At 48.2% G+C, this 21,510-nt stretch overlaps 1 pseudogene; it reads left to right on the top strand.

Annotated features, from left to right (window-relative positions):
- The first annotated feature begins 3,701 nt into the window (after window positions 1–3,701).
- LOC122479916 lies at window positions 3,702–5,565 on the top strand (annotated as a pseudogene).
- The last annotated feature ends 15,945 nt before the right edge of the window (window positions 5,566–21,510 follow it).

Here is a 21,510-nt window from a genome sequence, read left to right as displayed (position 1 = left end):
GTTAAGCGTCCGACTTCAGCCAGGTCACGATCTCGCGGTCCGGGAGTTCGAGCCCCACGTCAGGCTCTGGGCTGATGGCTCGGAGCCTGGAGCTTGTTTCCGATTCTGTGTCTCCCTCTCTCTCTGCCCCTCCCCCATTCATGCTCTGTCTCTCTCTGCCCCAAAAATAAACGTTGAAAAAAAAATTAAGAAAAAAAAAAAGAAAGATAAATTCCTAGAAGTGAGATTAGCTGGGTCGTAGGCTGTGACCTTTTCAAATTTTGATGGTGATGGCGGTGACGATAAGGATAGAAGCTGACTACATTTAGCATTGACTTTGAAGTGCCAGGCATTATAAGCACATTTTACTCACTATTTCATTGAAGTCTTTTATCAAGTCTATAAGATACATCCTCTTATTGTCCTCATTTCTCATGCAGTGACCTTGAGGCCTACAGAGGTTGGCTCCCTTGCCCCAAATCACATGGCCAGTAAACAGACCGTCCTCCAAAAAGGTGATGCCAATTTCCACTGTAGCAACAGGACCCCTTTCTTCACATCTTCCCCAACAGAGGATGTAATGGTCTCTGTGCGAAGTAACAATCAAAAGGTACCTGTCTTTGGGTTTGCTTCTTACTCCTTGAGGTTGCGTATCTTCTGCGGTCCCCGTCACTACAACCCTGTTTCAGACCATCGTCTGTTCCACTTGGACCAGAGCCTTCATGGGCACCTGCTGCCGGGGTTCCCCCTTCCAGTTCATCCTTCACGCTGTCTGAACAGGCTCACCCTCTCCTGAAGCCCTTTGACAAAGTTCTGGTTCCTGGATCTGACCGTTGAGGCCCTGCCAGCCTGTCCAAGTCGGCATTTTCCCTCTGGCCTTCCTGACCCTTTCCCATCAGCTTTCACAAACCACGTCCACGTTCTTCCACATGGACATGCCATTATCTCTGGAATGGCCTTTCCATCTTTGATATGCCCAGAAAACTCCTACTCATCCTTCAGAGCCCAACCAAAATGGCCCCTCTTAAAATCCAGGTGAAACCAAGAATACCAAAATGTTACCTGTGACAGAGACTCAAGTGATATTTATTTCTGTTATATGCTCTTTTCCCTAAATGTTTTGCAACGAGTAACCATTACTTTCATAAGTAGGAAAAATAAAATAACTTTAATTTTCGAACACGTCTCAGCTGAAACGTTTTAGTCTGTGCTTTTTGGTTTATATTGGGGTCAAAGTAGGTGTCCTTTCCTTCTGAGAAAATTTCCAGAGTGGATGGCGTATAGTTGGACCTCAATAAGTGGCTGCTGAATGCACTGATTAATTAACAAGTCAAGCACACCCTCACACACACACCTTGGCTGACTTCTAAAGCATAAGCCCCTCATGCACTCAAAAGAAGTCTCCCCCCTCGGCTCCCCTGCCACAGAAACTAGAGATGGGCGTGACCCTCCAGCAAGCCCTGATGTATGTCAATTTCAGGGCTCCTCTGAGTCTTTGCTGTCTAAGAGAGCAGCCATCATCTATGTGACTCAGGGATGGGCCCGTGTCCCATTCCCAAATGCGGAAGGCACAGTCTGGGAGCAAATTCTGCCCCCTCTGATTCCTCGGTGACCCTAGGTGTGAGGGGCAACCTCTACAAATTAGGCGGCTAGGGACCACGTGTCTCCTTCCTGGGGACTTGTAAGGTTTCAGAGAATTCGCTTCTCTCCTCGGGCGGTGTTTATATGGGTACCTGTGTATCAGCTCTCTATGGCTACGTAATAAACATTCCAAGCAGTGTCTTAAAACAGTGAGGGTTCGTTACTTTGCCTGATTCTGTGGGTTGGCTGGGCGGTCTTCGGCTGGTTCACCTGGCCTCCCTCATGCAGCTGCGTTGGTTGCCGGAAGGTCAAAGATGGCCCCTGCCTGGTAGTTTAGGCTGGCTGTTGGCTGGGACACCTTGGTGCCCCTCCTTACAGCCTCTCATCTTCCAATAGGCTAGACCGGCTTCCTTGCATGGGCCTCAGGATGGTGTTCCAAGAGGAAAAGGTCCCAGTCCCCCAAGCACTTACGAAGCCTCTGTTTACCCAGTGTTTACTGGTATCCCATTGACCAAAGCAGGTCACCTGGCCAAGAGTAGCGTCAGCTGGGGAGGAGGCTTGGCCCCTGCCCCTCGATGGGAGCAGTGGCAGAGGGGACAAAGCTGGATCCCCACTTAGCTGCTGCACCAGCGAGATTATAGATGGGTGTGTCCACCCATAGGTGGGGAGATGTCAAAGGGAGCAGATGTGGGGGTGCCTGGGTGGCTCAGTCGGGTAAACGTCCGACTTCAGCTCAGGTCATGATCTCACAGTCTGTGAGTTTGAGCCCCGCATCAGGCTCTGTGCTGACATCTCGGAGCCTGGAGCCTGCTTCGGATTCTGTGTCTCCCTCTCTCTCTGACCCTCCCCTGTTCATGCTCTGTCTCTCTCTGTCTCAAAAATAAAGAAACGTTAAAAAAAAAATTTAAAAAAAAAGGGAGCAGATGTAGATGACACCCACACCTGGGCCTGCACTAGGGGAGCTAGAGCCCCAAGACCACCCCTGGGTGTCCCCTAGTCCCCAGGCTCTCCGAGCCTCGGTGCTAAACAGGATAGGACTTGAGGAAAGCCACTGCGGTGGGAAGGAAGGTGGGTCCTGAGGAGAAGCCAGTCCCCATGGAAGGGGGGGTGGTTTCCAAAAGCTGGAGAGAGGCCCGATAGTTTCTTAGTTCCAAGACGTGCGTCTGGCCGCCAGCCTCTTGCTGGGAGACAGCGCTCAGGACCAGCTCTAGCTGAGGCCACGCTCTTCCTGGGAAGTACCCGCTGGTGGCTGGGCATAGCAGGGGCACTCGGGCCCGGCCATTTCTGTCCAGTGCGAGTCTTCTAAGAACAATCTTTGCTCTACAACTGCATGCTGCCCTGGCCAAATGTCAGAGCTGTACCACCATCTGAGGGTCTCCCTGAGTCATCCCCTTGCCCTCATCTTTCATGGGCCTTATGCCCCCTGAGCCCTCTGCTCTGCTATGATTATTGAGCATTTATTATGCCCCAGGCACCGTGCTAAGTGATCTGTGCGCGTTGCCGTTTAGTCCCCACGGCAATGTATGAAGCAGGGGCTGATATCATCCCATTCTCTGGGTGAGGAAACTGAGGAGCAGAGAGATTATACGGCTGGCCTGGAGGCCTTCTGCCAGTACAAGGCCAGGCTGGGTGTTTGAGTCTGCGCCTCCGGAGGGCAGGTCCCTGGGCCGCGACTGGGCAGTCTCATTTCTATGGCCTCCCAGCCTCAGGTTTTCTAGACTTTCATTTCCTCCAAACTGAAAACACCACACTTCAATTCTTGGAATCTAATTTTGGAATGAAGTTTCCTGGGACTCGGGTCAGATATTCATCAGCAAGAGCTAAAATTAAAGGCTTCTCCTCAGCGTGCCTGTGTCAGAATGGCCCCCACGGAGACTTGAGTCTGACTTGAGTCAGAAGGAAGGCACCCCGTGCGCGTGGAGCATGAGCGAGGCTCAGTTTCCCCAGCTTCGGCAGGGACTCACAAGCCAAAAGACCCGAGCTGGGTGGATGCTGCAGGTTCAAGGAAGGGCGAGATCTGTTGACCCCTCGCACCAGAAATGTGCCCCAGTGAATGACGTGGGGGGGGGGTTCCCCACACGGCGCCCGCCTCACCACAGAAGCACAGAGTTCCCTGCCCCAGGGAGGACCAGCCCCTCACCATGAGTCAAGAGGACCGAGAACGCCTCTGGTGGGGAACCAACTCCTGTACCCCTCGAGTAGTGCCATCAGAACACATTGACAGCCTCCCGCTAAGCCTCCGCTAAACTCTTCCCCTGGTCAGAATCCTCATTCCATCCGTAACGCCTGACCCATACATCTGTGTCGCCTAGATATCCTCCTAGATATCCGCCCGCTACCGCCTGCGAGGAGGAATCCTTCAAACTCCCTGCAGGGATTGCTCACATCAAACGAATGAAACAGACATAGCGGAACAGAATCGAAAGCGAGCAGAGCAGGCCACCGCGAAATGTGCCACTTTGACGTGGGGATTATTTTGAGCTGAAGGCAATCAAGACCCACCCGACTCAGGGAAACTTTTACCTCTCCCTAACGCGCCTGAAAGAATTTAGATAAAGGTCCTGTGTCAGAAGGAGAGTTATTGCCAAAGAAACCTTTTTATCTGAAAGACTTATCTGCATGGCAGGGCAAACATTTGATTACCATTCATCTGTGCTTATCTGCTCTTCTCCCCTTGGAAGCCCCAAGCTGCTAACTCACCTGAACCCCTCGGTCTGAGGGCACCTGGCCCAGGCCACCTCCAGCGGCCAGCCCGCCTGGCCCTCTCCCTATGTCCCTCCCGCCACAAGGCCAGTTGCACGCCCTGCCAAGAAGACCGGGCCCCAGCCGCCAGCCTCCAGCACAGACGTTGAGATGCAAAGGCCGGGCCTTGTCATCCAGTGAAGCCCAGGCCAGATGCGCCTCCCCTACTGGCGCCAGGGCTGGAGCCTTCTCCCGGAAAGGAAGTGCCTGCACCAGGGCAGTCCCAGAGCGAACCCTGCCACTCCATTGGGTGCCCCCAACGCACAGGCGACCTCAGCGCGCAGAGTGAGCGGGTGCTGTCGATGCCACTGATCCACCGCCCTCGCCACCACCAGCCCTGGACTGACAAACACTTAGATCTGTTGACCTCGGCCGCCGCCTGTTGGTCTTTCCTTTGGAGACTATCACTGCTTTCACGGAACACAAGAAGCCGGACTGTCAGCTTCGTAGACGTCCAACCCCTGCCAGGACTTAGAATGCAAGAACCCCAAAGCCTTGAGCTGCCTCAGCTGCCAGAGACAGTTCACAGGGGCCTGGAAGCTGCTGCACGTGCCCTGTGGGACCAAGGATTGTCCTTCCACCAGACAGGACCTGAGGCCCCCGAGGCCTGGCTGCCGGGCCTGGCAGAGGTGGCCGCCGCTGTCTCGGCAAAGGTGAAGTCAGAAGCTGAGGTCACAGGCCCCCGAGTGAGCAGAACCCCACCTGCCCCGTCTATGCAAAGACCCTCAGCTCCCTCATTAATCTCCAAGTGCCTATGTGCTTGCATACAGGCCCTACGAGTGGCCCTACGCCTGTGACCCGTGTCCCCATATTTGTACCAAGAAGCACCAAGCTCAACTGCCCAAGACCCACGGGCAGCTGCAGCCTCAGAGCCTTGCAGGGCCACCTTGGAACAGGCCTCTGCCACTGCCCCTCTGAAGCCAGCACACTCCCATGCCGCAGGTGATGGAGGGGGGTGGGGGGTGGACAGGCACTGGAGCAGCGATCACAGCGGGGGTCCAGGAACCTGGGGCTCCTCCTGATGGTGGGGCTCAGGTAGGCCCCAGGGGGACCAACTGGGGAGCTACCACCGTGGAACAGAGAAATGAACCTGCAAAGAGCCAGATGTCCCCCAAGAAGATGCCAGAGCCAGGGGGCAAGAGCCGCGGGCCTGGGGGCGTCTGTGAGTTGTACGGGAAGCATTTTACCAACAGCAGCAACCTGACAGTGCGCTGGTGCTCGCACACGCGAGCTCTGATCCTACACCTGCGCCCAGAGCAGTGAGCTCTATACCACCACCGCATGCACAGTCTGGGGCCGGGCAGCTCCCGCTCTGCGTGTCGCCACCGCGGCATGTCTTTTGGCCCGGGTGCCACCTTGGACAACCAGCTGTGGCAGAAGCACCCCCAGATGGGTGGGGAGGCCTGAGCCGCAGGAATGCCCTCTCTGCTGCCCTTGGTACCTTGTACCACTTCTGTCGACCTCCTTGTCCTTCCTCGGCTGCCAGCAAATCCTCCCGCCCTGTCACACACACACACACACACACACACACACACACACAAAGTATATAAGCCTCCGTTGCCTGATTGCCTCTGGGTCTCACATTTTTATGGGGCTCCAGTATGTACACATTAAATTTGTTTTTCTCCCGTTAATCTGTCTTATGTCAATTTAATTATTAGATCAGCCAAAGAACCTAGAAGGGAAGAGGGAAACATTTTTTCCACCCCTCTAAATCAACCAGTGCAAACCTGGCTTCTGGCCCGGGTACGTTGTCTTGGAAAATTACTAAGTCGCCGTAAGAACCTGGGGAAATCACTTACCTCTTTGCGCCTCAGTTTTCTCATCTGTAAAAGGAGTGTAATAATAATACTTATCTCGTAACATTTTTACAAGGATTGCACAAAAGGGTGCTTGCAAAGTGCTCAGCACAGCGCTGGGCACACAGCCAGCACTTAGTGTATGTTAGCTATTGTCTCAGTCTGTTGGAGCCATTATAACAATACTATCGACCGGGTGGCTTATAAACAATAGAAATTTATTTCTCATTGTTCTGGACCCCAAGATCAAGGTGCGGGTAGCTTTGGCGTCTAGAGAGAGCGTGCTTTGTCCTTCGTAGCCATCCTCACATCGTATCCACACACAGTGGAAGGGGCAAGGGACTCTCTCTCTGAAGTCTCCTTCATGAGGGACATTATCCCGATCATGAGGGCTGCACTCTTAGGGCAGAATCACTTCCCAAAGGCTCCGCCTCCTAGTACCATCACCTTGGGAGTTAGGATTTCAACGTATGAATTTGGAGGGCCCATAAGCATGCAGACTACAACAGGTACCAGCCACCTTCTCGCTTTGGGTTCTTTAAAGAACAGGTCTTGGGGTGGTGGTTTATTTATAGGTGAGGCCAGGAGGTACAGTGGAGACTGGGGAAAGTGAAGGCAGAAAGGCCAGTGTAAGGTATTGTTCTGAGTGGGCTCCCGCGGGGGGGCCGTGGGCACGTGGAGCAGAGTGCCCGTTGCTTCTGCCCTGGTCATATATTCTCACACAGCCACGCAATCCAATTTCACTGTCAATTTCCAGTACTCACACCGGCCCCCCCGGTTCACGCAAAGGGAAGGAGGGGAACTGCCAGTTATCAAGGGCTTCTTTCTGGGTGCTAGGGGGCTGTGCTCAGCACCCAATCCTCACACAACTCATAAGCGTGGGGATTAACATCCCCATTTTGCAGGGAACAAAACTGAGGCATAGAGAGGTTACGTGTCATACCCCAGATCACACAGCCTGTAAGAGGCAGACATGGGACTCCAACACACAATAAGACTCCTGGCGTCCATCATCTCGATCTCTGCTCAATTAAACTGAAACAGCATGCAAAAAAAAAAAAAAAAACCAAAACCAAAACCAAAACCAAACCACACACCTAAAACAGTATGATTTTATGAAGTGCCCCCTGAGACCGGTGAGCGGATGAGACAGAGCCGGGTACTCAAGGTCGGGTGCCAAGAAGGCTAGGTTAGTGACCTGAGAAAACACTTCCAGGCTCCTTCTCCTGAAGCATTGCTCTTCTGTTCTTGGGGAAGCCGAAGTCACGGTTTGCACGCTGGGAAGGAGGGTGACCCCTCGTTTGGGTTGACGAGGTGTCATTTTGCATAACACCCCCTCCCGGTCCCAGTCTCCCTGGTATTTTGTCCAAATCATGCTCAGAGACTGACAGCGTCTTTGCCAATAATTTACTTAACACGGGTTCACTGTGGGAATTATAATGTATGATAATATTTCACAATCAATAGCATGCAGGATAATGTCTCTTAATAAACCAATGGAGAAATACCATACTCCCCTGATAGGTTAATTACACCATTTTCCCAGGCAAAGGGGAGATGAAAGAAAGAAAGCCCAGGTGTGGTCGCGGTATAGCTTTCTAAGACGTAGTTCTTGGAAGAGCTGGCTTAGCCAACCAACAGCTGACGTCCAGCTGCCAGCGTGAATTGAAAGCCGGCTGTTGCTGGGGCACAAGGCTTTAGTGGAACAAAGACCCCAGTGTTGGCAGGCAAGATGATCTCCTTCACGGGGACCACTGTATGGTTTTCACCACCGCCGGCAAAGAGTGGCCTTGCCATGGCAGGAACTGATGTCCCAAGGTCTTCGAAGAGCTATTTAGATCAGCGAAGAGTAGATTTGCCCAGACTTGATGGCTCTCGGTACGTCCTCACAGATGCCCGGTATTTAAGGTTTCACTGTCCGTTAGTCCTAATGTCAACCCCGTATGTTCCTACAGATAAACGCTCAGTGGCACAACCGTTTTGATGACATTATCCTGACGCCGCTTCCCCAGGGTAAACAAATTCACCCCCCGAACAAAACAACTCCACTTAAGCCATGAACAAGTGGATCTGGAATCATAACAAATCAACACGTAACATCTGGTTTTGACAATAAATTGTAGGTCTCCCTCTATAGGATGCTGTTAACAAGGAGCCTCCCTGTGGATTTAAAATTTTTTTATCCTCCCCACGGCCTTGAGATAAAGCTGTTCCTGGCACCATTTGACGGATGAGCAAAATGAGACCCAGACAGGTAGATAATTGCACAAAACCACCCTGCAAACCACCGACCGGCACGGCTGGGACTGAAACCCAAAGGCCGGGCTCCAGGGTCCCTGTTCTTTCTGCAGTTCCGTCCCGCAGTGTTCTTAGATCGGTATCCCTTCATTCGCTCACTTATTCACTCATTCGTTCGTTCCTTCTGAGCACATGGTGCCAGTTTTCTCGTTTGGCTGTGTTTCTACAAACTCCGTGTCCAGGACGACACAGAACCCCAGGCTTGGGCACCTGGTCCCTGTGCACCTTGTGTCGCAGTGCCCAGATCTTTGAACCTGCTTCTGGGCTTCCATCCCAGAGTGACTCCACCTGAGTCAGTCCTGGGTTCTTCATCCGCGACACGAGATCATCGGAGCGAGCTCTCACCTCAGGCAGCTGTGGGGGGTGAACGGAGACAACGGGCAGACGGAAAGTACTTGGCGCCCTGCCTGGCAAACAGGAAGCGCTCAGCAGAAGTGTAAAAGCCATGATGTCCTGTCCCAGGCAGGAAACACCACCCAGATCTGCACCTGGATGGCGGAGGCAGCAGCTCTAGGCCACCAGCGAATGGGGGTTTGGGTTTTGTTCTTAGCCAGGGACAATGGTTCAAAATTTATACCCCCCACCCCACTCCCCAGGAATATGGACCACATTTTAAGGAAACAGTTGGGGCCGTGGGGAGGCGATTTCTAAGGAAAGGGGGCTTGCGAAATGTGGAACCTTCATTTCTGCATCTGTGCCCCATTTATCCTGGGAGTCTCCACTGAACCACACACGGGAGGCAGAATCAAAGGGGGCCGTATTTGCATAATAAAAGAGGTGACTGAATTCAAACGTGTGGAGTCTTTACCTTTCAGAGTCCCCAATCCTTTTGGTCTCCTGTCTAATCATTTCTGGCAGTTTTTTAGAAGACTAAAAAATGTGGCACAGGGAGATATCAATTCAGAAGGAAAAAATACGGTCATAAGAGGGGTTAATGTGAATCGTGGGCAGAAAGCCTTTTTCTTTTTCTTTTCCTCTGAGGAGCCCTGACCCAGGGAAAAAGCAGTGAGTGACGGGGGCCAGGGAGGCAGAAGAAAAACCATCTGGATTCCTGGATTCCTTTTCCTTTCTTCTTCTTTTTCTTCCCAACAGGGGATCTTTCTTCAAAGAGGAATTTTAAAACACTCTGAATACACATCTGTTTTTAAAAACAAAACAAGGGGCGCCTGGGTGGCTCAGTCGGTTAAGCGGCTGACATCAGCTCAGGTCATGATCTCGTGGTTTGTGAGTTAGAGCCCCGCATCGGGCTCTGTGCTGACCGTGCGGAGGCTGGGTCCTGCTTCAGATTCTGTGTCTCCTTCTCTCTCTGCCCCTTCCCCGCTCATGGTCTGTCTCTCTCTGTCTCAAAAATAAATAAAAAGACATTAAAAAATTTTAAAAAAGGGGCGCCTGGGTGGCTCAGTCGGTTGGACGTCCGACTTCAGCTCAGGTCACGATCTCGCGGTCTGTGAGTTCGAGCCCCGCGTCAGGCTCTGGGCTGACGGCTCAGAGCCTGGAGCCTGCTTCTGATTCTGTGTCTCCCTCTCTCTCTGCCCCTCCCCCGTTCATGCTGTGTTTCTCTCTGTCTCAAAAATAAACGTTAAAAAAAATTTAAAAAAAAATTTTAAAAAAACCCCATAAAGTTGTTTGATAAATGCGATAGGTCACTTGGAAATGTCCTTGACTGTCAGTGCTCAGTCCAGTCAGAGAGGCTGCTGGGCACTGATGAGGACCTACCATAGGCTTAGTCTTCTCAAAGTCTTTGATGTGTTTATATCATTTCCACTTCACAGATGAGGAAACCGAGGTTTAGCGAATTCAAGAAGGTACCTGGAAAGTGCCTGAGGGAGAGATTGAATCTCACCTTTTTTAATACAAAGCAAAGCAAATAGTATAGAAAAAGACAAAATGAGATATGAGAAAGAAAGGAAAAAGAAAGAAAAAGAAAGAAAGAAAGAAAGAAGAAAGAAAGAAAAGAAAGAAAGAAAGAAAGAAAGAGAAGAAGGAAAGAAAAGAAAGAAGGAGAGAAAGAAAGAAAGAGGAAAGATTCCTTAGGTATTACAAAGAAAAAAATCTAAAATATTAAAAAAATAAAGAAAAATTTAAGCGGAAAGGTTCTGAGACAACGCACTGAGACAGAAGCGGAGTATTAGAAATAGAGCCAGAACAAATACAGGCTGTGTGGAAATAGACTTCTGGGGCCAGAGGTGATATGTCATGAGTAAGGAAGGGAAGCCGCCTGGTGGGGACCCTGCCTGGCTCTGTGGACGGTACATGTCCTGTCTAAAAGGCGCAGCCAAAGCCCGTGGAGACAGTGACAGTGTCATTTCTTAGCGTCCCCAACTCCTCTTAAAACCATGCACAGAAAAAGTAGGGGAGCAAAAGAAAAGAAGCCACAGATGACATATTTAACACAGCCTGGTGACCAAGTATCCCACAATGCGGGAGGCTGGAGCAAAGCCGCTGATGGGGGCAGAGACGTCTGGGTTGCAGCTGTGTGAGAGCAGGTGGAGGGGAAGGCGAGGGCTTCCAGAAGTCCTAAGAGCTGGGCCTGCACAGACTGCTGAACGTTAGTCACCTGGCGAAGGTGGTCCGGAGGACTGGGGAGTAAACGTGAATGCAGGACCGGCAGGGGCCCATACAGGCTGCGACTTGCAGGTTAAGTACAAGGGGCTGGAGGGGGTCTGGGGGCTGGGACGGCCTGGGCCCTCGGGGCTCTCCGAAACGCAGGGGAAACGCCCTCAGAAGGGGAAAAACGCTGAGAACAGTACGCAGAAGGACCTCGTGCACAGGAAGTCTGTGGGCAAAGGTGGAAAAAGGTGTAGAGGCTTCTGGGGGAGGGGGCCTGAAGAGACAGCTCTGTGAGTACAGCCAGCTGGCTGCACTGAGAGACTGTTATGGGAACAACAGACCAGGGCCCTGGAACAGCCCTGGACACGGGTCGGAGGTGCCAGGACAGATTTTATTCAGACCAGGGCCGCGGGGCACGTAGGCTCGGGTATAAACTGAGCCCAACTCTGACTCAGAACAAAGGCGACTGAGGTTCTTAAAGGGAGAACGGAGGGGGAGTTAAAAGGGGCCAGGAGGAAACGGGAAATTACAGGAGGAAGGTAAGTAGAGAATTACTCACCGGTTTGGCAGCGTGGGTTGGGACAATGTACGTTTTGTAGTTCGGCCACCCTGTGTTTTCTTGAGTGGAGACTCAGCGCGGGGCCTGGGGTCCCCTTTGCAGACGTGGCCTAGTGTGGGTGCAAGCCCGGCTACAGGTGGGTCAGGTCTCTTAGCACAGCGTGGGCAAGTCCTCTGTGCTGGGCGGGAGTCGCGGGGGAGCTGGCCCACCCACCCCCACCTTCTGCACAGGGACGACGACGTCTGGTTCTTCCCTGGAAAACTGCATCGTCTACAGCTCACCCTAAGCCTTATTAGATTCTGATTCGTGGGGGCTCTTTTACAGCCCCGTAAATAGTGTGTAACTGACACACAGATAGGTTCTGTCCCGTGTCACCCCTTCTGTGCACACACACGGTTTGCCTTCATTTACAACTCATTTGGACACGCTTTTGCTCCACATACATTGGTACATTTCTGGCCCTGTCTTTGAACTAGTCACAACATCTGCCCGGTTCCCCGGTGGATTAACAGAATGCAATTTTTAACACGTGTTCATATTTACATCTGGATGAGACGTGCGATTTTATCTGTTTCTGAAAATTATCTCTTAGCAGCAGGAACTTCCTCCAAAAAGTATGGGGAGACCCATCTCACTTAAATATAAATAAACAGAAAGAAGATTGTGATGAAAGAGTGTTCCAAAAACAGGATACTTATCAGAGTAATACATCTATGAAAAATAAAAACCCATTAGAAACATATAGCTCCAAGCAGAGGAAAACTATCACCTAATATTCCAAACTGACCTAGGAGAAGAAAAGGATAAAAAGATTATGGATGGCAATCAAGAAAGAAAAACCTAAAACAGAATTGGAAAAGGTCAGGAACGAATTAGAGATAAAATAGAGAGATGCCATAGAAAATCACAGCGAGAGGGGCGCCTGGGTGGCGCAGTCGGTTAAGCGTCCGACTTCAGCCAGGTCACGATCTCGCGGTCCGTGAGTTCGAGCCCCGAGTCAGGCTCTGGGCTGATGGCTCGGAGCCTGGAGCCTGTTTCCGATTCTGTGTCTCCCTCTCTCTCTGCCCCTCCCCCGTTCATGCTCTGTCTCTCTCTGTCCCAAAAAATAAATAAATGTTGAAAAAAAATTTTTAAAAGAAAATCACAGTGAGAGAATGACGGGGGTGGGGGGGTGGGAAGGGGGAGAAGAAATGGAGCAGAAGGGCACGTGGGTGGCTCAGTGGGTTAAGCAGCTGACTCTTGATTTCGGCTCAGGTCATGATCTCATGGTTGGTGAGTTCGAGCCCCACATCAGGCTCTGCACTGACCGCATGGAACCTGTTTGTGATTCTCTCTCTCCTTCTCTCTTTGTCTCTCTCTCTCTCTCTCTCTCAAAAATAAATAAATAAACTTAAAAAAAAAAAGATGTAGAACAGAAATGAAGAGGCCCCTAAGACAAGATCTGGCAGAGAGTGATAGTTACAAAAGAGTGAAATGCCCAACATGCATGTGATAGTTCCCAAAGGGGGAACTTGCAACCACAAGAAAGTAAATAGCCAAAACTATAATCTGAGAAACTTTTCTGGAAAAAGCAATCGCTTGAATTATCCAACCCAAGAAAAACAATCCCAAATGGCCAACACCAAGATATATTTCAGTAAAATTTTTGGACGGGAGAAGAAGCATTACTCTGGATATCTGGACAAAATGCACAAATTCTTTGAGCGGGAAGGAAAATCAGTTTAATACCGAGTTTGTCATCAGAAACATCAGAATTCTAAAGAGTGACATATTTAAGAAGTTCAAAGAAAGAAAATGAGAGTCAAGGGTTTCATATCCAGTCAAGTAGACCAAGGAAAAAAGGCATAGCACAAAATGCCATGAACTTCGAAGAACGCAGAGAATGTTATTCCCATAATGCTTTCCCGAGAAATCTACTAAAGAATAAACTTCGGACAATCAGAAAACAAAGGAAGAAGATTCAGCACAAGGGCTGGTGGGGAGCACTGGGCGCGTTTAACATTAAAAGAAACACTAAAGTGTTGGGGCCAGGAGTGACAGGCTGGTATCTAATTGTCACATGTTCTGACAACTAGATATGATACAATTTTCAAAACATGGGGAGAGAAGGGAGTGTATGAAAAGTGGAATAATCTCATTGATGGCCTCATTGGTATTCATTGGAAGTAAACCGATGTTACTTTAAAATATATACGCTGTTCCTTTAAAATAGATGCTGAAGGATGAAAAAAGGTCCTCATTAATTTCAGTATTTGTCCTGGTAGGAAACCAATACAGACACACTGATAAAGAAAGGGCTACGGAGGGCGCCTGGGTGGCTCAGTTGGTTAAGCGTCCAACTTCAGCTCAGGTCACGATCTCACGGTCCGCAAGTTCAGAGCCTGGAGCCTGCTTCCAATTCTGTGTCTCCCTCTCTCTCTGCCCCTCCCCTGTTCATGCTCTGTCTCTCTCTGTCTCAAAAATAAATAAACATTAAAAAATTTAAAAAAAAAAGAAAGAGCTATGGATATCACACAAAGCTTTTAATCTAAAGGTAACCATTAGAATGAAAATACAAAACTTCATACATACAATAGCACCGCCCCCCCAACAACTTCCTACAGTTTTGCCTTCTGTGGTTTTAAGTTACTTGTGGTCGACCACGATCCAGAGGTGCTGATGATCTTTCTTCTGATTTATGGTCAGATGATCAATAGTAAATTAACGCTCCATCACAACACCTGGGTCATTCGCCTCACTTTATCACATAGGCATTTTATAATATATTCTCACAGGAAGGGTGAGCACAGAGTAATGAGGTATGTTGAGAGAGAGAGAGCCCACATTCACATAACTTTTACTACAGGACATTGTTATAAGTTTTCATTCTATTAGTAGTTACTGTTGTTGATCTCTCACTGTGCCTAATTTATAAATTAAACTTTATCAGAGGTACGTATATATAGGAAAAAACAGTATATGGTGTTCAGTTCTGTGATTTTAGACATCCACCAGGGTCTTGAAACCTGTTCCCTGCGGATAAGGGGGGATATCCTACCAAAAGAAATAGACAGGGACTGATGGTAGGTCTCTCAGAATATACCACGTTTTATAGTTTTATTTTGTAACGATGTAGGTGTTCTCGCTATGTTCAGAGGCTGGAGCCTGCTTCAGATTCTCTCCCTCTCTCTCTGCCTCTCCCCTGCTCACTCACTTGCCTGCTCTCTTGCTCTCTCTCTCAAAAATAAAATAAAACATTACAAAAAATTAGAAGTAAGGAAAAAACATAAGAAGATATTTTAAACTGCAATTGGTAGTCAAATATTTAGTAAAAAAATGTAAAAGTGTTAGGTTTAGTTATGTTTAGTAAAAGTGTTCTGTGAAGCCTATATGTGTATATAAATTTATATATAAACATACATATTTATATCTTATATATGTATATATAGAATGTAGGATATGTAGAATATGGAGAATAAAGCAAATAAATAATTATATTAATTCTATCAGAAACCAAGATAATTAGCATAATTTCAAAAATGAAGATACGTATATCAGAACTGTTCAGTACAAAAGGTAATTTTTCATTTGAATTGGAAACAGCTATATGAACTTATTTTTTTTTCTCTTTCTAAAAGTATTTATTTCCTATTTCCGCCCAATATAACTAGAAGCACCCTTAGCACTCACACTGTGCTGTCTGCACACCATTCCCCTACCCCTCTAGAAGGAATCAGTGCTCTTCAGAGAAACAGGGATTTGAAGATCTGGGGAAGAAATGTCCAAAATAAATCTGGGACATCTTGTCATAACTGACAGACTATTGCTGGGCGCTTGGGTGGCTCAGTCGGTTAAGTGTCCGACTTCAGCTTGGGTCACGATCTTGTAGTTCGTGAGTTCAAGCCCCGCATGGGACTCTGTGCTCACAGCTCAGAGCCTGGAGTCTGCTTTAGATTCTCTTTCTCTCTCCTTCTCTCTCTCTCTCAAAAATAAATAAACATTCAAAAAAAAAAAAAAAAGAAATACAGACTATTGGGAACACAGCAAGGGACACAGAAGCCTATTTGAAGGGACTCCATTGGTCAAAGCAAGATTAATTTGAGCATCGAGAAAAAAACTCACTAAAATGAATGGAAAAATCATGCAAAGAATATGAAATGTGTAAGTTCAAAATGATACAAAAAAAACCTCCTTGGTTCCTTTGCAAGTTGCTAGGCACCAACTCATTATGCTGAAAATTGATAAACAAAAGACAAGCATTTATCTTGCATTTCCTGTACAGATTGGATTGCAGAAAAGCCAAATTGTTGATAAGAAGTTCTTCTTTATAGAAGACTCACAGGCAAAAAAATGATAGCATTGGGAAATGACCAGTTTGCCTTCCCTAATGAAAGAATACATCCATGCCAATGTTTCCCAAACTTCTTTTCATCATCATCCCCCTAGGGACATTTTAGACACTTTTTTCTTCCTAATCACAACCTCCATGGATTTTTTTAAATGTCTATTTATTTATTTTGAGAGAGAGGTTGAGAGGGGGTGAGGGGCAGAGAGAGATAAGGAGACAGAGAATCCCAAGCAGGTTCTGTGCTGTCCGCCCAGAGCCTGACGGAGGGCTTGATCTCATGAACCGGGAGATCATGACCTGAGTTGAAATCAAGAGTCGGTTGCTTAACTGACTGAGCCACCCAGGTGCCCCCTTCCACACCATGGAATTTTAATGGCACAGATATACTGCATACCCGTTTATACTATATATGAATATATATATATATATAGTGTGTATATATATATAGTGTATATATGTGTATATATGTATATGTATGTATGTATACATATGTATGTATACATGTATATGTATACATATACGTATATGTATATGTGTATATATATATACTATATATATATATATAGTGTGTATATATATATAGTGTGTATATATATATACAGTGTGTATATATATAGATATATGGATATATATAGATATATATAGATATATAGATATATAGAGATATATAGATATATATATATACCTTTGCTTTATGCATTAAAAGAATACGACTTTTTCCTCTCTAAACTCCTCTCAAACTAATGTTGGCCTCTTTGGTGGCTTTATCAACCCCTTTGAGAATGCATGATTTAAATTTTTTTTTTCAGCGTTTATTTTTATTTTTGGGACAGAGAGAGACAGAGCATGAACGGGGGAGGGGCAGAGAGAGAGGGAGACACAGAATCGGAAACAGGCTCCAGGCTCTGAGCCATCAGCCCAGAGCCCGACGCGGGGCTCGAACTCACAAAACCGTGAGATCGTGACCTGAGCTGAAGTCGGACGCTCAACCGACTGCGCCACCCAGGCGCCCGGAGAATGCATGATTTAGGCAATGGTCATTGGTGATCTGAGGGTGAACTTGATCGTGGTGAGATCTGTTCACACCACCTGAACCTGCTCATCATTCCGAAAAATGTGGACCGACGCTGTGAGTCTCTTAATATAAAGCGATACGAAGGAAACAGCAGCATTGAGTAATACTTGCAAAAAAAAAAAAAAAAAAAGAAAGCGGATGAATCTGAATGTGACCTCACATCAGTTTCGAAGCGGGGTAGGCAGGCATGTCTATACAGCCGGAAGAAAGAAGCAGTGAAACCCAGAATACACAAAGTTCTGCCGGACAAAGGACCCACTTTCCTCAACAAATGAAGGGGGTAGGGAAAGGAGAGGGGGAAGGAACTATTACAGATGAGAAGAAATTTAAGAGACACAACAACCGAATGTAATGCGTGCGTCTTATCAAACACAGTTTCGGTAAGATGATATTAAGGAATTAGCACGAATTTTGTTGAGTATGACGATAGCATTGCGATTATGATTTTTAAAAGTCTGTCTCTTAGGAAATCGTTTTATTGTATTTGTGGGGGAAATCATATGATGTCTTGAGTTTGACTTAAAATATTGCAGGCCGTCCCTCACGATAAAGAAGCTGTTGGGGATGAAGCCTCAAGAAACAGGAAAAGTAGACTGTTCTTAACTGTCGAGCCTGGGTGATAATACAGGGGGAGCCCCTACATTATTCTCATCTCTACTTCTTACTATGTTTGCAATTTCTCCTGGTAAAAAAATTTTTTTTCAGTTATTTGCTTATCCAGGGTGGCCTGGGTGGCTCAGTCGGTTAAGCGTCCCACTTCAGCTCAGGTCATGATCTCACCGTTTGTGGGTTCGAGTCCTGCATGGGGCTCTATGCTGACAGTTCAGAGCCTGGAGCCTGCTTCAGATTCTGTGTCTCCCTCTCACTCTGCCCTTCCCCTACTCACACACACACTCTCTCTCAAGAATCGATACCCATTAAAAGAAAAAAATTTTTTAAATCAAGTTATTTGTTTATCCGAAACATCCGAAACGAGACATAAAATAAAGAAGGCTGCCAATCGATGCCTCATTGGAATGAGGGGCCAGTGTGTCCAAATACTCCAGTTTTTCAAAGAAGCTTGAAGTTGGGTTTTTGTACGAACTCTCCCAATTTGTAAACGTTAACAGCAAATTCTGCATTTTTTTGAAGATCCCTGCAGGGGCCTGTGGTGGATCCATCGTAACTGGTGAGCGCCCAGTCTGGGACCTTTGGGAAAAATGCCAAACTCCATTGCTTTGATCAAAAGCAGCCCTTTCTGCACCGAAAATAACTTGTCTGCTTTTAGTTTGAAACTTTGTGGTTATTTTTGAAATGCCAGTTTATTTTCCTAAGGATGACTAAGGCAACAATTGATCTGAGAAATGTATTTCCAGGTCTCATTTTCTCGCTGTGTCTGAAAGCACTACTTTTGTTCAGGTTTCCTCTTCCTCAGTGTCTCTGTGACACTTGACTCTCCCTCCATGCCCGCTCCCTCCCAACGCCCTGTCTTGGCATTCTTTGGCCCGCTGTTCTCTGAACCCTTAGTCACGCAGGACAGGCCCCCATTTCTTCCCACCCTCTCACACTCCCTTGGCAGGCTCCCATGATTTGTCACCATCACTGTGCCAATGACTCCTAAGTGCCCGCCTCCAGCCCAGCCCACCCTCCTGCTGATTTTCCAAGATGTCTTAAAGACATCTCAACTCCGCCCTGTTCCAACCCAAGGCATCGTCTTTTTTCCCCTTGCCACACCCTCCTCTCCTGACCTCACTGTGAACAGGGCTACCATGCTTAGAAATTTTAAGTTGGGATATCTAACAGCTGTCTGATCTCAGACTTGGTCTCCATTCTTGCACTTACTTGTTTAACAAATTTGTACTGGGTGCCTACCATGTGCCAGGCGCTCTCTGGGTGGTGGGAACACAAGAACATGACAGAGTCTTTGCTCTGATGAAGCTGACGACATACAGACAAGTTCATGTATAACGACACAGCAGGGCAAGGCAACGGAGAGTGACCTTGAAGAGGGGACCCTGGAGCAGAGACCCAGATGAAGTAAAGGAGCGAGACATGTAGATATCTGGGGAAGAGGATTCCGGGCAGAGAGAACAGAATGTGAAAAGGTCCCGAGGCAGATTCTAAGAACAGTAAGTAGGCCAGAAAGGCTGGAATCAAGTGAATGAGAGGAGAGGAGTAAGAGAAGGAATTAGAGAAATAGCAAGGACCTGGGTGGTGCAGGGTCTTATCCGTCATGGGGCCCTATTAAAAAGTGGACAAAAGACTTGAATAGACATTTCCCCAAAGAAGACGCACAAATGGCCGACACGTACATGAAAGATGCCCAATCGTTAGTCATCAGAGGGATGCAAATCAAAACGGCAATGAGATCCCACTTCACCCCTTCTAGAATGGCCAGAATGAAAAGGACGGCCAGCGAGGGTTGGCTTGTGAGGATGTGGAAGCTCACAACTCTCATACACAGCTGGAGAAAGTGCAAATTGGCACAGCTTCTTTGGAAAATAGTCCCGCAGCTCCCGAAAAACATGAAATACAGAATCACCACATGACCCAGCGATTCCGCTCCTAGAAATGTACTTAGGAGGACTGAAAATGTATGTCCACACAAAAACTTGAGTGGGAATATTTATAGCAATATTATTCATAATAGCCAAGGAGTAGAAGCAACCCAAGTGTCCATCAACTGGCCAAGGGGTAAGCAAAAGGTGATATATCCATACAACGGTATATGATTTGGCAATACAAAGAAATGAAGTTCTGATTCATGGGACAACATGTATGAACCGAAAGCGTTATGCTCGTGAAAGAAGCCGGACGTGGAAGACCATATATTGCGTGATTTCCTCTCTATGAAATGTCCCAAATCGGCCAATCCTTCGAAATTAGTGATGGCAGGGAGTAGGACAAGGAGGAAGTGGGGAGTGACTGCTCATGAGTACGGGGTTTCTTTGGAGGGTGACGAAAAGGTTCTGGAATTAGATAGTGGTCATGGTTGCACAACCTTGTGCAGATACTAAAAATCACTGAATTGTACACCTGGAAATGGTAAATTTTATGGGATGTGAACTATACCTCAATTAAAAAAACAAACTCTGGGAGGTGCAGGGGTTCTGTTTCCTTGGCCTGTCTACACCTCTGCTGCCCCATCCTAGTCTCAGCTGTCACCCCTGAATTGAAGCCATGGCCATCAGACTAGCCTGGCTGTTTCCTCTCCTGCCCCACACAGCGCCCAGAGTGCCCCTTCGGGACTGTAAATTTCATTGTGCCCCTCCCGTAGGTAAAGCCCCCCCAGGAACCTCCCATGGCACTTGGAATCAAATCCAATCTTCCTGCAGCCTATAGGACCCTGCGTGACTAGCCCCTGCCTGCCTTGATCTCACCCTCATTCCGCTTGTCCCTCATCGTTGTTGCCCAGACATACCGGCCCTCTCCCTGTTCCCCAAACGCCCAGGCGTGTTCCCTCAATTGGGACTTTTTGCTTGCGGTTCTCTCTGCCAAGATGGCTGTTCCCCTTGTGTGGGCAGCCCCTCCTCATTCAGGCTTCTGCTCCCAACTCTCCTCCTCAGGGAGGCCGCGCTGACCAGCCTGTCCGAAGCGGTCTTCTCTGCCCTGTGTCCCTCCTTCAGGCCGCTTCCACAGCCTGCCCTCACCTGGTTCACTTGCGTGATTACCTGCTGCACAATCTCTCTCCACCTCCAGGATGTGAGCTCCCTGAGAGCAGGGATCCGGCCCAGTGTTTGGCCCATAGTAGGACCTCAACAGTATGTGTCACGTGAACAAATGAATCCCCGTGCATCCGCTGCTTACCGGGGAGGTGCGCCCTTGGGGTCAAGTTGCCCGACTCTTCCGAGCCTCTCCTTCCTAGTCTGGAGAATCCTCGACCTGGGTGGTGGTTACACCATGCTCATTTTAAGACAATTCATGAAGCCGCACATTTGTATGGAAGTCTCTCTGGTGAGGGTACCTCCCAGGGCCCTCGGAGACCTGGCTGGAGGAGACAGCAGAGGAGGGAAATGGTCACATGAGCCCTGAGAACATTGCCCTGGGGGACTCTTATCCTGTGCGGGGTTGGGGGCGGGGGGATGGAGAAAGGTTCAGTCTGGGGACCACATCTTAGTCAAGGGAGGAGCCCCGGGGTTAAAGCCAAAATCTGAGCCAAAACTGGAAAGGTAAATGCTACCTGCAAGCCAGTCTGCTCCTACGGGAGCCTCTTCGGGTTATTTTAACACTGAGCTGGGGGTGGCAGGTTTTTGAAGGGCTGTTTCCCTGGTTACATAGACCCACCCTTCCTAGCCCGAAGGGTGACTCACCACAAATGCTAAACGCATGAGCGCACATGTGTATTTCTGCACACACACCCGAGGACGGGCCAAGCATTTGAAATGGGGGCCCGACAGATACCTGCAAGATCACACAGGGTTCAAACTATTTTGAGAGACGCACTGGCGACCAAGAACTGGAAACGTGTCCCCCACCTCTTGTCCCTGTATTTCTACATCCAAGATGGTCTCCTCGTGGTACCGCCAGATACATGAAATCAGTTTCTGCAGAAAATGGTTCATCCCTGTGTTATCAGCTCCGATAAGAATTTGGAAACCACTTGGCGTTCGAAAATAGAAAA

The sequence above is a fragment of the Prionailurus bengalensis genome, chromosome A1 (genome assembly GCF_016509475.1).
Source record: "Prionailurus bengalensis isolate Pbe53 chromosome A1, Fcat_Pben_1.1_paternal_pri, whole genome shotgun sequence".
NCBI lineage: Eukaryota > Metazoa > Chordata > Mammalia > Carnivora > Felidae > Prionailurus > Prionailurus bengalensis.
This window is presented reverse-complemented; position numbering and strand designations above follow the sequence as displayed.